Source organism: Perca flavescens, chromosome 9, assembly GCF_004354835.1.
Source record: "Perca flavescens isolate YP-PL-M2 chromosome 9, PFLA_1.0, whole genome shotgun sequence".
NCBI lineage: Eukaryota > Metazoa > Chordata > Actinopteri > Perciformes > Percidae > Perca > Perca flavescens.
Window position 1 is genome coordinate 12,299,080 of NC_041339.1, and position 17,714 is coordinate 12,316,793.

The 17,714-nt window shown below is 39.8% G+C and overlaps 1 pseudogene; it reads right to left on the reverse strand.

Annotated features, from left to right (window-relative positions):
• Nucleotides 1–2,618: 2,618 nt before the first annotated feature.
• Nucleotides 2,619–15,918, reverse strand: LOC114561612 (cytochrome P450 2J2-like; annotated as a pseudogene).
• Between the last annotated feature and the right edge of the window lie 1,796 nt (nucleotides 15,919–17,714).

The window sequence follows — 17,714 nt, forward strand, 5'->3', positions numbered from 1 at the left end:
TCTAGTGTTTTTTGAAAACTTAAAGGTGCTCTCAGCGACAAGAAGGAGTTGGTTGTGTCACAATGTGCATTCATGACCCAACCAACTCCTTCTAATCGGTTATTGGCTGGAACACTGTTTATGTTTCATGGTGCAGGTTGGCGCAGTTTGTTTTTGTTGCCGTTTGTGGAGCCTGGGTTGTCTACAGAGACCGCGGTTTTTTACAGTGTGTTCAGGGGACAGGAAGCTAGCAGATAGTGAGGAGATGTTTGCTGTATGTAACAAAAAATGTTGAAGCCTAAAAAACACATGACAACACACATGACAAACCAAGAGTTTTGGGATCTTTAGTCAAAATAGACCTGACCAGCAATATATTTTGGACAACCCTCCAAAATGATATGTAAAAAAGGGATGACCTTCCCCAACATTTTATTGATGCCTTCTGTACTGGTTTGCGCTTGGCAAAGATGTACAGATGCTCATATTTTTTTTACAGCCATGACATATGTGACTAAACATCTGCATTCTCATCTTACGCATCACACTCCTCTGTTATGGTGGCCATTTCAGTAGATTTACTCACTAACATTGTTATGGAAACACAATAAGCATGGAAACTAAATGCACACTTCCTGCATTACTGCTTTACTTCAAATACTAAGTTCCTCATCTAGTAAACTAGTATTTACATGAAATAAAACAATAAAACATTGAGACCATTCAACAAAGCAAACTGGTTGCTATGGACTCAGGACTCGTCACTAGGCTTCCTCAGTCATTGTATATTTTAGCATATAGGAAAAGCTGCCAAAGCTGAACATTATCCAAACTCCATTTCTCAGACAAGCATTAATTTGGGAGCTTGCATGCTACCACTCCTTCCTTCTCAAATGCCTAGAAAAAGTTGTTTGCTAGCCTCGTGAGACCGTCCTGATCTCGCGAGCTCCAGTTTTCCACTCGCAGATCAGTCTGGCATCTTGAGATAGAGGAAATTTGGAGCCGTTAGCCAAACGACTGGGCCAATCAGCGTTGGTTTTGAGGCGGGTTAGGTGGTGATAGACAGATGGTTTATCCAATCAGCTAACCAGTATTTTCAGACAGCGGTCCGGGAACCTGAAATGGTGCGTTTTATTCCTAAATTCTCGTTACACAAACGGCAAATATCCTTTACCGACATGTTGCTTGCTTGCTGAGCTAACGAGCTATGCTTTGCCTGCAGCAGCAGGGGCGGGCTTGTGGTTGTATTTTCATACGCTTCGTGGATCTGATTAGTTGATTTGGCCCGTCTATCACCAACATAGGTGATAGACAGATGGTTCATCCAATCAGCTAACCAATATTTCCCAAAAGTTCTCCAACGGAAAGTTCCCAGGTGGATATGCCAAGCAAATGCGAAGCAATCCATCTGGCGGAGTCAGGTTAGTCGTTTGCACAATTTCAAAAATAATCACCGGGACCGAAAGGATATTTGAGTTGGGTATGGCTGCAGCCTGGAGACTTCCCGTATTATACACTCCCGTCTGGTGCTGTCCACGAGCTTCGACTTTTCAAGTTGTGAAAAGTTGTTGGACTAAACAGTATGGCAATCATGCTAATGAATAAACTTTTTTTTTCAGCAGATGTCTTAGTTACAACACGATGGAGCTAGCAAAGCAGTTTTGTGTTTATACTGTATGTGCGAGCGGGATTTATTGAGTTTGGGAAATCCCGCAGTCTCTAAAGCTACAGCTCAAATTGTCTGGCTGACTAAACAGGGAGGGACTGAAAGAGCTAAATGGAGCTATATGGGTAAATATGCACCAAACAAGCCACTTTGAAATTTTGCTGTTCTCATGAATACAAAAGTTGGGTGACCCTCCCCCCCTACACTAAAAGAAATTGGATGACCCTTCCATCAACAAAGGACATGACCCTCCCCTATTTTCCTCCGGTGGTCCATTCCATTAATACCGAACGGTTCCTTAAAGCACCTTTAAGGCTTTCTTCTTCATAAAACGTGTTGGGCATCATCACATTTTTGTATTATTCATTTACATTAGTAAGCTACAGGACAGCGTCTTTCAAAACATGACCTGTGCGAAAGAGAAAAAAAAATGTATGCGTCATTTTACCCCACACTTCTGAAAATGCACTTCCGAATGTGTCTCTGTCCCCAGCACATTTCAAACCAAACTGACGCCCATGTACAGGACAAATGACAGCCTTATCATTCCTAATGACATAATTAATTCTTATTAAAGCTCCAGTCCACCTTCAAACTGAGCAGAGGTCTAATCAGCCAGAATAACTCAAATCACCTGTGTGGGTGTTTGGAGGCTTTAATGACCATGTCATCAAGTTATCTGAGATCCAGTAAATAAAAGCTTGTCAGGCCATATATAGATAGATCAATATTGTATCAGTACAAGTATATTGTAGAACAGTAGATGTTTTTTGGTTTGTTTAACCTCTGACCTGGATGACTGCGAATCTCTTCTTGATTTTTTATATAATTTTCTTTTGGTGGGGAGTGTTTATATTTTATGCAAACTACTTTTCAGTTGCGAGTCATATATGTCATCTTGGATATTGTTCTCTAAGAGGTAATTGATGCTTTGTGCTACTGTAATGCAGCGATGACAAAATGTGGGAGCAAATCAGCGAGGCATAGCTAGCACCCTGAACTCCTCAGGGGAATGGGTGAAGCCCAGTACACCTTCCAAGCTGGGCATTTCTCCAGGAACAGGAGAGAAGGTGAAGCGTTGGAAGAGAGATGTAAAGAAAAGAAACGGCTCCATTCTGGCCAGGTGCTCCCCTAAACGCACATGTTTACCTGTGGGGAAACGGTTGACAGCAGCTTTAGGTTACCAGTCTACATCTATACTCTCATGAACTACTGTATGTTGGTGGCAGCAATTCCTGTCAGCTAAATTGTATCACTGAAAGAGGAGGAGTATCGAGCAAACCTGCTGAAAACGGTAAGAAGGCGTCTCTTCTGCAGAACTGGCCCTCTGAATCCAAGAAATGCTCCGGATTGAAGATATCTGGGGTCGCCCACTCATTCTTATCAAACAGCACAGATGCAAGGATTGTAATTACAGCTGTGCCCTGGAAGAATAGGCATAAGGGGTTGATATCAGCTGTGTATAAATCATTTACAAATTACAGCTTGTCAAAGCTGGGTGTGTCTGGTAAATAGTCCTTACTTTGGGTATTAAGTATCCTCCAAGTGTAGCATCTTTACTGCCCATTTTGGGGAACCCCAGGGGAACAGTAGTTCCCATCCTTTGAATCTCATGGATGACAGAGTCAGTGTAAGGCATGTTGGGTCTGTCGGCCATGGTGGGCTGACGAGACTGTCCGATTACTCTGTCTATCTCCGCCTGGACTTTTTCTGAGTTAGGAAGCAGATTCATTGGACATTATACACACTTGGAATAGTACAAAACCATCTATAATCTTCATGAGAATTTAATGTGCCCATTGTGATTAATAAATTACTAACCCTGTATTTCTGGGTAGTGCATCATGTATACGAGGGCCCAGCGTAAAGTGGTGGAAGAAGTATCTGTACCAGCCTCCATCAGATCGAGGATGCATACCAGCAGAGATTCAACGTTGAAGCCAATTATTTATCCGTGTTATTATTAATTTAACCATTTAATATAAATTCAGGCTTAAAGTTCTGCATAATAAAGGGCATTCTACTTTGAGTGACAGGTTAGCTGCCATAACAGGAGGTGAGTGTAGACTGCAGGCTTCATTCAGCCAGGTGACATCACAGAGACTACGTCCATATTTTATGCAGTCAATGCCAAAAACGTGTTCATATGGGAACCTGCCGATTGTTCCATGACAAACGGGAACAATTGTAAAGCTATCCTTTGCCAGGATTCCAGTGAGCTTTGTAGTGGAAGTTTCCTTTGCAGCAGGGGTAGAGTTTTCAGAGTTTAGTAAAATGAAACAAATAAGACAGTCTGAGACTAGAACCAAGTTGGGTTTTTGTATTTTATTAAAGATATATTTGCAAATAGGAGGAACATGATTTCACAAAAGGCAGCAGCCCCCTGTGGAGTCAGTTTCTCAAATGAGTGAACAAGAACACTAGGCTTATATGCATCTTCAGAGTGACAGCACACATGCACTTGGATTATTATGACGCTACAATTTTGACAGGCAATCTGATATAATACACATGAAGACAATCAGAGAAATACAAGAGACATCTTGGAGCCATCTCAACTCCTCCTCTCTGTACGACTGTCATCCCCCCCAGTTACATCTTAACTGGCATGGGAAAACTAGAGATAGTTTTAGGGTGACCTTGTACCTTTATCGGTTCAGGCAAACAGTGCTCACATAATGTTCCAGACTGGATGTCTCATATATGTGTTGGATACTCGTAGGGTACAGATTTGATCATTGGCAAATTATCAAAGATGTTTTATCAATATTAATAAAGTTATGAATATGGTTATTAATAACTTTATCAAATTGACAACCATCAAAACGGGGCACCACCCTGCAAGTCAGGGACCAATAATCAAACTGTGGAACAGTTTCATTTCTGTGGTAATCTTTTCAAAGGTAACAAAGGAAGGAGTGATTTCGAGCACGGACCTGTTCAGCCAGCAATTATTACAATAAGTACACAAATAATCACAAGCAACTGCTATTTAAGAATCATAAGATTTATTAACGTCACAATTATCAGTAGCTAATCAATAATCCTTCAATAATAAACTTATATACCTTTTTACAATATCACAACCAAAAACAAAGCAAAAACAAAGCAGCATGTGTCATGGACACGTCTGTGTGTGTGTGTGTGTGTGTGTGTGTGTGTGTGTGTGTGTGTGTGTGTGTGTGTGTGAGAGAGAGAGGGTGAGTGAAAGTGGAAGGGGGGGTGTCGAAATGTAGTTTTAACACAAAAACAACTACCAAAATGGCTACGAGCTGCACAAAACTATTTAGCCTCAAGAGGGCTGTAGTGGTGCTGGGTGCACGAGGAGGGGTTAAAAGGCCGAGGGGGTTGCTAGGCAACGCGCACGCTTAGCCCGTGTGGTAGTTCATGTGTTAGCTCTGCCCAAATGTTATGCCGATTCCACGTGGTTAAGCTAGCAGCGTTAGCTCGGCAGCTATGTGGCTAGCTTGTGTCGTGTGTGTGTGTGTTAGTAAAAGAAGAAAGGGTGAGAAAAGGGTAAAGAAAAGGGTAAAGAAAGAGCCCTCTGATCTTAGTTATTGATAATGACTAGCCCCCCTCAGCCACTCAGGTCTGGACCACACGTTTAGTTGGAACAGACTGAGACTTTTGACTTACCGAGGGAAACGGTCACTATAACCACTCCAGTGGCTAACAGCTGATTTTCCGCGATTATCTCGCGGACAGTAACTAAACTCTGTGAAAGGAGTGATTTAGCAGGTAGCGATTACAGTTTTACCAAGCTACTCAAGGCAACTTAATCAACAGTATCGTGACCAATGATACATTCACAGAAACAGATTAATAATCATATATGGGCCATTACATGATTACAATCAGATCACATTAATGGCAACAATGGTAGCGATAACCTTCGCTCATTAATGAAACAAACCAAACACACTAGTTCTAATGTCTGCCCAGAACTGTGTTAGCCTCTTACTGTATGTGTCGTTTGTAGTTAATCTCTCGCCAGAGTTTAACGATCCGTTTCGTCCAGAGCAGTGGACGGCACGCGATCCAGGTCGACAACGCAAGAAAAACGGAACGTAGTCCTTTCTTGAATTAAACCCGCTTTGATTAAACCCGCTGCAGATAGAGGAAATACTGGGCCAGTATTCCTCGGATCCCCTTTGTATATCAGAAAGATATAAAATGTCCCAGCTCAATCTCGACCAGCGAGGTGACGCTAGTTAAGCTAGTCAAGACTACTGCACCTCCTGTCAGTAAAATGAATTACCGTGGAAAGCCAGGAAACACAACCGCCAACAGCTTTTATCCTTCCTCCGCCTCTTAGTGGCGGGGCGGTGCCTTCAAAGGCCCGACAGCCAATGGGAAAATTGCAACTTTGTCACAGGTGTGAAGCAGTTCTTTGTCTCACCACCAGTCTGCCTTGTACTCCTCGTGTTGAACGTAGATACTCCATTTTGTGAAGTGGCGGCCTGTAGGAGTTTGGTGAAACCGGCTTTGGGATTCACATGTAGGGCAAGATCCTTTGTCTTGCCTTCCCTGTGTCCTTTGTCTCTGCAGTCAGCTCAATCTGAGCCATTTTTGGTTAAAATCAGTGTTTAACCCCCTGCTTGGTCCCAACATATGTCATCATTGATTAAAAAATATTGCTACATTGGGTTAGTCAATTAAACAAGGTTCATACAGATAGTTATAGTGGACAAATAAGTACTGATTCCAAACTGTAAACACTTTCTGTTACCACCAATATTCCATTAAAAATATGTACTTAGGTACAAAAATCAGCAATATAGTAAAGTCCTCACATTTTTTTAAACTGGAAACGATCAAAGCAGTTTTCTGTCAATTAACTAATTGATTAAGCAACTAATCATTTCAGCTGGACTTGTAGGCCTATTTGTCGGGCAGTTTGATGACAATAAAACATTATATTTCATAAACATATGTTTTGTGTACAAAAATCCTAATTCTTTTTAACCCAAATATGTCAGATTACAAATAGCATTTGTAAGCATTTGACAAAATTCTGATACTAACTTTTTTGTCTTTGAAATCCAAATTAGTTATTCCTAAAAATGACATAATTTGTCTTTGAAATCAAAAACCAACTGTTTGTTCATCACCTATATGACATAAGAAAGATTTTATTTAGCCCCCACTGGGGAAATTCCCTCCGATAAAAGCAAGAATCAGGTCAAATATAATTGACTTCTGATTGAAAGTAACTGTTAAATTGAACTCCTACACAATCCATCAATAGGAAACCTATTATCCTAATTCAAAAGTACTTTTAGCTCTCTGGTACCAGCAGGAACTGGCCTGAAAGGCAACTTCTTGTTATTCTAAACTTTTAGGCATTTGAGTCAATTCAAGTTTTTTATGTTGGTGTGCTGAAAGCTCAGAGACAGAAGGTCTTGTGGCAGACTCCTCCTCACTGGACACGCCTGCTGTAACCTGAGCCAGTCTCTCATAGACTGTCATCCAGTGCACTTCTCTATCTCTCTAAAGCTCTTGTTTCCTCTAAGCTTTTCCTGACTGAATTGTTATCCCTTCTATTTATAAAGTATACTAGTATATTATATATTATCTTTATAGTATAAAAGTATTATCTTTTACTTGTTTACAAGTTTTATCTTTAACTTATATTATATCTTACTTTTCATGTAAACATAGATATGAGAGTAAATATTAAATGGATATGTGTATACCATTGTCTCAGTACATTACTCATAATGTAACCATTAAGCAGTCACATCAACATTCAACATTTTCATTTAGATGTTTAGTCTTAATCATATCTCCAAGTTGTTGATACATTTAATCGTCATTGTTTCAAACCCCATCTCTTAGCACTTACACAAACCTTACACAACTTACACAGGTCACCAGGAAAGATGCAGCAACTACAAAAGACTAAAGGTATTCCCTTTGTCAAACCAGGTTTCTAGGAAGTCTTTGAATGGATCATTTATGCCTGTATTTACCCAAAAATAGTTTACGGATGTTTTATGTCAGACTTTACCTAAAGCCAAAGTTATTTCTATCAACTTTTCATCAATCCAATTCAGATTTGAACAATGAAACGTACTTTAAACATTTCCTGACACACCAACTGAATGCTTATCTTAAAAGTAAAAATAAGTACTTCTAATTATCTTCTCCTAATAGTGTGTGTATTTTCAGAATGTGAGTCTGTGTGCTACTTAACTTCACAATGCGTCAGATGTGTCAGAGCAGAACGGTATCTCGTTCCCCCCCCCTTCTCTCAGTCCGTCTGCTGGTCTGTACCTCCAGATATCAGCGTCATCAGTTCATCACAGAATGTTCCTCCAGGCTTTGGGTAGGGCGTGTGGTTTGCTGCTGGCTCTTTGGTTTGACACAGTGCATCTCCAGATGCTGAAGTCACAACCAGACGCCTAGCACTGGTCCACCATCCCTTTCCTTCTGGGCCGAGAACTGTAGCCAGACCACAAACCTTTATCATGTCTAGCTGTGCTGTGATCTTAGGCGCTGTGATGGTCAATCTTCTGGTACAGTTTTTACTGGTCCTGCAGCTGGAGGGGGAGTGAGATTGACGCGACTGACACAAATGAGGCGCTGTGTGGCACAAAACTTTATTTGTTCTTTTATCAAAATTATCACTTGGAAAAATGTCTACTTATTTTAATCAATATCAATAATTATAAAACCGCATTTCTTTCCCTCATGCTGGTTTAACTCTATAAAATCCATACAAATTGTGCTAAAAAGGAAACACTGCTTTTCTAATTGTTTTCTTTTAGATTACTTTAAGGGTTGTGTTTCAGTAAATAGTGAAAGTCAATCAAAACAAAACAAAATTTTCTTTAGAATAGTTTTTAAATTAAAAGAATTATGTGAACACCCCATTCATTAAACACCCCATTTATTATTGCTACTATATCCCTTCTATTTGAAGCATGACAAGCTCATGACTCAAAAAACGCAGCACATATAAATAATCTGTTCAGTGGTTCAGCCATTAACACTGTCCTGTGTTACACAGCAAAACCTGAATAAAAGCAACACGAAATTCAATAAATCATTTCTTTTAAAAGAAAACCAATCACCAAAGTGTTTTCAACAAACAAAGTCTTTAGTGCAGTTTTACTGAAAAAAAAAACTCACTAGAGTACAATATTAAATTAACTGTTTGCAACCCAAAGTTATACTAACCGCTGTCTGGTAGTTCTAAAAATCATTATGAATTAAAGTTTTTAGGCCTATAGAACAAACCTAAGTACTAATTTGACCTCTATTTATCCAATTTGTTACCTGATATGGGAAACATATCACATTCTTATAATTTATGACAAACTAAATCAAAATCATTGCTGAACCATTTACTGTACATGCACAACTCCTGTTTTTCTCTTATCTCTGAGTGTGTGTGTTGCTATGGCCTTGCTGCTCTGTAAGCTTAGTCTACAGTGAGGGGTTACCAATCACCTCACTGAGTGTCTTTGTTGCTCTCATTGTAGTTGTTAGCATGTCATCAGGAATTTGTGCCTTTTGCAGTGAGACACAATACGTTACCAGTTGGTCCTCACACAATGGTGTATCTGGTGGGTGCATCTCACCCAATTCCAATGTGTGGAGGTGCTGTAAACAAAATCTCAAAAGGGTGACAGGTTAAGTCGCTTGCGCGTGCACATTCTATACCTCAGTACAATAAGCAGAGCTTTTGTCAAATGTAGGCATGTTGCATTTTGAATGCAAACCACTATACTTGAGATTTTGGTAGGAATTATCCATTTTGGAATTATTTCAGTGAGTAGGGCTTTGGCTCCTACACTGCCTGACAGTAGTCTTGATCCAAAAAGAAATCATTTGTGAACCAATGTTGCTTCACCATTGTGAAACAACAGTTTTTCCCTCAATTGTATTTCCATCATACTAATCATCCCCCCCATTTTACACATGGTTTTTAATCCATGTGTCAACTTGGAAAAACAAGAAAATCAGGGTTAAATACAGTGCATCTGTTAGAGTGACATTTTGCAATATAACAGAGTAGTAATATCTAAGGTACCTGGCCACAGATAAATAGAGTTTTTCATTCTGTTCCCCCAAAATGTGTGATGCAGAATGTGGAACAGGACGTATTTAATGCTTTGAGTGGCAGAATCAAGTTTAGCAGAGAAATTTGCAACCGGACGGAGTTTTGTCGCCGTGGTGTTGCAGCAACACAGAGTCACGCAGCTCTTGTGCTTGTCAACGCTCTGCATAAACTGTTTTTAGGGATCTGGCAGTCCCAGTGTTGGGGAAGACTGCAGAGCCAGTTTCATATTCACGAATGCTTCATTAGCTCGGCAGCAAAAGTCTTACAGTGACATCAGGCACGTGTACAGACATTTTACGTGAACAAAATAAATCCTAATCATTAACACTAAACTGAAAAAGCTGCTATTCTGTTCATTTTACATGAAAACAGCACTGTACCAAAAAACTCTCTCGAGGAAGAAAAAAGCAGATGCAGCCTGAGATATGTAGAAAAAACACAAGCTGGGCACTTAAAAAAAAACTATATTGGTTGTCAGTCAAGCTACAACACAGTCTATATCAGTCCAAATCAGATGTGAGGTTGTCAAACTGTCATTATGTCTCTAAAGAACCGTTTTGAGCATTCTTCATCAGGCCCTAGTAACATGAGCTGTGTAATGCAAGTTGTCAGGTTTCATGCAGTCAGAGGCAGGGCTGATTACAGACGCTGCCTCAGTGAGGTCATTTTAGCCACACTGTAATTAACAAATGTGGTTATGTTAGATGCATCATTACAATACATTCTCAATCCATCAGGTGTTGAGGTTAAGCCAATGTTAAAAGTGCACATTAAATCACTACCTAAGCAAAATAAGTGGACATAAATCAGACCCCAAAAGGAACAGAGAATTGTTCTCTTTAACCTGTATTCCCAATTGACCAAATAGAATGACCACTGAGCTTCAGTGTCAAATCTTTAGCTCTAATAATCAAGTTATGTGAGTGGAACCCCTTTAACTTTACACTTAGTAGTAGGCATTTTCTTCTAGGTTTCAGAAGATAACATACGATAATGGTTTAACTGATTAGATTCTTTTTCAGAACTTTCTAACCTATCAATTGACCTCTCGCCGGCCCCTCCCCCAAAACGGCCATTGTCCAATCACACATCATAGCAACTGTTACTATGTGAGCAGGTCCGACAAACATTGAATCCAAGCAAGATGGTGAAACGGTGCGCCCACGGCCTTTGTAAATCGGACACTAGATACCCCCTCTTAATACATCCATGGATACCCCGAGAGATTGTCTGGAGGAGTTGTGTTTAAATATCACGCCCCAATATATTCTCGGTTTTGAGGCCTCGCCCCTACAATTTACGACATGGCGAGACGTAATCTGGCTGAGAAGCGGCACTTTTCAGAGGTGGAGATTGAAACCCTGATATCTCGAAATCATTTGTACTAATGTGTGTACTATTTGGCAGCTTGAAAACAGTTATTAAAGGCTGTATAAAGAATGCGGAATGGAAAGAGATCATGCGGTCAACAGTGTTGCCGTAGTAAATCGGACTCCAGCTGAAGTTTATTTAATTTATAGCCTACATCCTTGACGCATGTATTCTATAGTCCTAATAGTAATATACAGGCTTATATTGCAATCTCTTAGGCCTAAACGTAGGTGTACTTATATTTAAATAAACACACAGTAGCAGAGTTTATGTAGTGTCTTTTATTTTACTCTGGTTTTTTTTGATGAGTCAGAACGAGGCAACAGCTGAGGGAGAGTGCGTGTCCTCCGCCCCCCATGCTGGACCACCACCCCAACCCTGTCTCCTGACAGCAGAGGGGCTGGGAAAACATGCCGAAATAACTCAGTCAATGGCACAAATAAATCATTCACGTTCAAGAGAAAACGTTTCATAAATGAGTGCCAACGTGAGCGGTGCCTACAATGGATAAAACAGCGTGGACGGCCCCACTCCCAGTTAAATGTGTTGAACATTATGAAGCATAAATACGTCTGCTCAAAGGTAGCTAGCTAAGGCTAACAGCTAACTAGTTACCGTGTTGTCTAGATCTACTAACTAGAGGCAAGAACACAAATTGGACCAAAGTTATGATTACCATGGATATCATTGCCAGAATGTTAACCTCCTCTCTAAGCTAAGTTTAACGAGCCCTTTAGCTTTAGCCAACACATTAGCTAGTTAACATGTTAGCTAACGCTAGCTACATTAGCTGCTGTTGTGTTGGGTCTTTGAGCTCCCCAACTTTATTTTTCCTCAGTTTACAACAAAGTCGAACGTTTGAATATATCCCTCCACTGCATATTGTAACCCCTTTTGCCTCGATCTGGAGGATATCGCGGAGGTATTTCTCCAAAAAAGGTCACTGACACGCACGGGTATACCTCTTCCCGTCATAGCAATCTGTCGCGCTGGTTGTGTTTGACCATTTGTTTGTTGGACATAGCAACAGTAACTAAGGGGGGCGGGGCTTGGCGTTGGGTTGTAGGTACAACTGGTCCCATCATTTTCTGACTCGACCACGTCCTTTGAGCGGCCTTTTTCGGGTCCATATGTTGCCCACCAGCCTGTTGTAACATGCAGACAAAAGCTTCAAACATGGTTTTCTCACGTACTTGTTGGTCTTTCCACCTGATGCAGGTGTGACGTATGCTGTTGGTCCTGTCCGAGAGTTGAGTCTGTGTCCTCTTCGTCCCTCCGTTTTTCCAGCTTGTCTTTCTGGTTTTTAGAGAAAGCTCAGAACATGGGCTTTGGTTAGGTTCTAGAACTGATGAGGTTATTGGTGTATGTGTGTTTTTGCATTCTTTCCCTGAATCACTACCATATGTTAAAACATTCTTTGTTTTTCCTGTACTCAGTAGCTTTAAGTCTTAATTTTGTCTTTTTTCATCAGTTTTTTCTCTTGTTCCTCTAATTCCTGTTTTAACAATTTGAGTTTGTACGTGCTAAAAGACCCATTTTCAGGAAAACCGTAAGTTTTGGACCAATACGGCAGACACTCCAGACTTTTTGAGCCGTATTTTCGGACCATGTCATCCAGCACGGTTCCCGTAGGGATGTGTGACCTGGATCCGCTCGATCCGTTACCCATTTTACTGGGAAGAAGTACTTCTATCCTACTTACAATCGTCACTGTAAGGCCAGGTTTCTATCTTATTTCGGAAAATCCCAAGCACAAAAAAACCTAACAGTTTCTGCAAAACTGTTTATTATATTTACTTCAAAACCTTATTAGATTTGTCCCCCGAAAATCTAAAAAAAACAAAGTCACACCCGTGTGGATCAGTTTATGGTGCCAAAATGCTGCTAGAATGATCACAATTATGTATCTACACAACCTTAAAAATACCACCAAAATCTATACAAACAACCCCAATGTTTAGCCTATCTCAGTGTCCAACGTGAGTATTTGTTTCTGGAAGTTTTACTACAGCCAATTCAAATTACTCTGAATTTAATTTAAATTAGAGTGTGATCTTACCCTGCTGCGTGGAATTGCTTCTGTCGGTTTTTTTGAAGATCAGTGTGGAGTCAGAGGAGTCCTCCGCGGTTTCTGACCCTCTCTCTCTGAATGCTTTTTGGGCGAGGTAGAGGTGTAGATCGTTTGATCTCGGATTGCAGGTCCTCAGTCACACACGGAGCCACTCTTATCTGCCTCTCCACTCTGATCCCATCCTTGCCGCCAGGTTCATAGTGGAAGTTTCCTTTGCAGCAGGGGTAGAGTTTTCAGAGTTTAGTAAAATGAAACAAATAAGACTGTCCGAGAGACCGCAGTGTTAAAAGTTGATCATTTCTGAGCACATACATTGAAAATAACATTGTTTTTTGTTGTGAAACTATATATGTTGTCTTGTACGCTTACGCTTCTCTTGGCCAGGTCGCCGTTGTAAATGAGAACCTGTTTGTCGTGGTCAGTTGATGAGTGAAAAAGAAAATGGCGATTGTTGTAAGATGTTAGTTGACAACACAATTCAGTGGAGCCATGAAGTGTGTTAAAGACTACTTCGCCAGGAGAAGAGTGAGTGTCAACTTCCGAGTCAAATTAGCTAGCTATCTTGTCTGTCTCCAGAGTGGCCCCTCTTTGCTGTTTAGGTAGTTATAGCTAACTAGTGGACAGCTGGCTAGCCATGCTTTAGCCATGCTTTAATAATACACTAGTTAAAGTAATTTACTCTCCATGCTTCGTACTTCTCCACTGCTTGTTTTGGCTGTCTGCAAAACTCCGGTCACAGCTCTTTTGCAATATACATACATGTAAAAATGTATCATGACCCTCCAGCTATCCTGATTTGAAAGGGAATGTCCGTTCTACTTTCTTTCTATTTCTATGGCTTCTATTTCTCACTTATTTGTTCACATATACTCACCAAGCCCCTTGAAGACAACATGGAAGAGAGGGACAACAGGTCGATCAGTAAAGCTGTCTAGCTGGTTAACAAGAGCCTCTTTGACCATCTTGTATCCTGAAATAAACACCACCCTTTCACTCCCTCTCCTCAATCTGAACACTGGACCGTACTCCTGAGAAAGGAGCATTTCAAAACAAATTACTATTTCAGCGTCTGTACAAATTACTATTTACTACTTACTAATGTTTCACAAAGACTTTTGTATTCCTTCTATATATGAACTATATATTGAATTGAAATGAAGGCTTTTTTTTCAGGTGAAATGCTTAAAAAGAGTAGACAATTTCAACAACACTTCATGGAAAATAACTATAACTGTAAAGTTGAAGTTTAACAGCCCTCTGCAACCACTGCAAAAGGTTGGACTTGCGTGCTTATATAATAGTTAGTTTAATCTTGCGCCCACTATTCCTGTGTTGATGCAGTTTGTCTGTTAAGGGGAGACACCCCATACAAAACCATAATTTTTCAATTTTTAGTTTTTGGGCTATTTAGCTTCTGGAGCATGACTAAAACAACAAAATACACATTATTTTAAAACACTTTTTCTATTTGCACCTTCCTAAATTCACCAAAAGTTAGCATTAGATAATGCCTCATTCGCATATTTAAACCCATCATTTCAAAAAGTTAATTAGTTTTTTGTTTTTTTTTACCCTATTCACCTGTAATGTCTTGCGAAATGTCTGATATTTTATAATACATATCTTCAAAGGCCATTTTCTCAAAATGGGTTTTTCTCAGACTCTGAGCCAGAAATCTCCACTTCAGTAGCACTTACATACACCAAACTGTCCAGTTTCACTCCTATCTATATTCTGAAGGTTTACACAGAGGGGCTTGTTCAGATATCATTCATAGACTGATTTATGTAACATTTTATGTCTAAAAATGTGGCGAAAAATGATTTTATTAATGGCATATTCTGATTTATGCAGTGCTAAAAGGAGATATCCAAAATCCTCTCTGTAAAACCCTTTGATTCTAATATGTCAACAAAATAAAAGAAGATTTTTTAACTTTACTTTTTACAATGTTCAGATTTCTCCTCTAGAAAGGTATGCAAATAAGCTTAATGTAAGTAATCAACTGTTGAAGTTTCATGGTGATATCTATTAGTTAATGATTGTATCCTATTCACATGGGTTGTCCCACCTTAAATAGGTGTTTATGATTTTTGACAAACTAAATAAATTAGAACTTATTTTCCATGTATTGACCTGCAGTTTGTTGCATGTTCTGAGCTTTGTAAATTATTTTATGTTGCTAATGTGCTTTGAAAACTCACATACTCTATTTAAGTTCTGTTTGTCAAAAACCTTTATAGCCTTTTATGGCTATAACTTTTGTAGTGGTGTTTGTAATTGTCACTGTTATTTGAGATGTAAAGTAATTTTCCATGGTGCATTATTTTGTTTACCCTCTAAGTGGTAAAAAAAAAAAAAATGGGTAAAATGAATGAATATGCACTTATATCAATATGGCAGTACATGAGAAAACACTCAAGAGTTGCATCTTATGGTGTTCTTATTATTCATTGTACCTATCATGTTGACAAGGTTACTTTATATAAGTAAAATTGCCTATAGGATATTAAAGATCAACTCTTCTCTACCCTACTTAAATCTAAGTAATCTAAAATGAAGCTGTACGGGTCACCTCACCTTTTCCATTGTTTTGAAATCAACTCCTGTGAAGACATTTCCAAGAAAAGGCACAGCCCAGGGTCCAGGTGGAAAGCTGTGTGGCCTCCAGTTTCTGACCACACCTGTTAGGAGTAACACTACAAAGCTCAACAACAGCCAACCAGTAAAGTCCATATATTCAAAAAGTACATGAAAAATCATGATTAGTACATTTCAAAAGGCCCTCTGTAAAATCAATGTTCTCCTGCAAACAGGATGATGGTGTTTTCTCATGTTATCTGAGTGAGGAGTGGAGGAGGCTGGGGAAAAAGGCCCATACCAGGAAATGTTATGTAACACAGGTGGCGTCTCTGAACTGAAAAACAAGGCTGGAGCTTGAACTCTTCCAGTTGGTTGTTGTCTGTACGCATGTGCACTGTGTGCTATGGAAACAAAAGTTATTCCTCATCATTTTGATAAAAATAATTTGTCAGTAATCAGTCAGTGAATCAGAGGTAAAGAAAAAAAGTAAAGTTATATTCAAATACATTATACGTTTTTAACTGGATGTTTTTAAATGGACGTTGCGGGTGTACAGCAGGGACTGGCTGCTGTCCTTGAGGAGGAAAGCTTCTCCAGAACCAGGCATATTAGATCATGTTCCGGAGGAGCTGCTACGAGAGCGCGGAGGCAAGCGGCCGCAACAAGGGCTTTGCCGGAGGGCCATGAGGCCGCCGCTGCCGTCTATACTTTTCAGCAACGTTCGCTCCCTGAGGAAAAAGATGGAGGAACTGCGGCTTAACACAAAGGTCTGTAACGAGTATCGGGTATCATGCTTAATGATGTACACAGAGACCTGGCTCCAGGAGGATTTTCCGGACGCATTGGTGCAGGTACAAGGCTTCTCATTTGTGCGTATGGATAGAAACAGTGAATCAGGGAAGACGAAAGGGGGAGGGATTTGTGTTTTTATTAATGACTCTTGGTGCAATAACTACACAGTTAAAGACAGGGTGTGTACTCCTGATCTCGAACTCATTTGCTTTAGTTTTAGACCTTTTTATCTACCAAAAAAGACGATCACAATATATCCCAACAACAAAGATTACATCACACCTGAAATTAAACATTTGATCAGGAGGAAAAAGCAAGCATACCGGAACAATGATTTAATGGAGCTGAGATCTATCCAAAAAGACCTGAGGGGGAAACTTAAGAAGGCTCTGGAGGAACACAGCACACGAGTTAGGGAAGCCTTTTCAACAAATAATTCTAAAAAACTTTGGGACACTGTGAAAGAAATGACTAACATGAACTCTGGAAAGAAGGAACTGAATGTGTGGAATGATTTGGACAAGGCTAATGATCTCAATATTTTTTATAAACGTTTTGACCTAGATTATGAAACCAATGTGACCTGCTGCAGAGACCTGTCTACCTCGTTACCATGTGACCTAATACAGGACAGAATAATAATGAACCCTAATGGTGTTACCACAGTTTTTAAAAAGTTGAACAGAAATAAGGCCAGCGGGCCCGATGGCATTTCATCTTTTATTCTGAAAAAATTTGCGGATGAGCTAACTCCGGCTTGGAGCCCTCTATTTCAACTCTCTGTCGATACATGTACCATCCCTACTATTTGGAAGACATCTGTTCTGATTCCCATGCCTAAAAAACCTTGTCCACAGCATAATAATGATTATAGACCAGTTGCGCTAACATCAATAGTTATGAAATCATTAGAACGTATAATGGTCGGTAAATTTAGGAGCGAGGTACAGCATCTTTTGGACCCTTACCAGTTTGCTTATAATGATGGCAGGGGTACTGACGATGCCTTACTCACAACTGTACACTTTATCTTAAAGCACCTTGAAAATCTATCAGCTTATGTTCGATTATTATTTATGGACTTCAGCTCTGCATTTAATTGTATTCTCCCTCAGACACTGTTATGTAAATTACAACAGATGGAGGTGAACCCCTTCATCATTAGATGGTATGGTTCTTTTCTG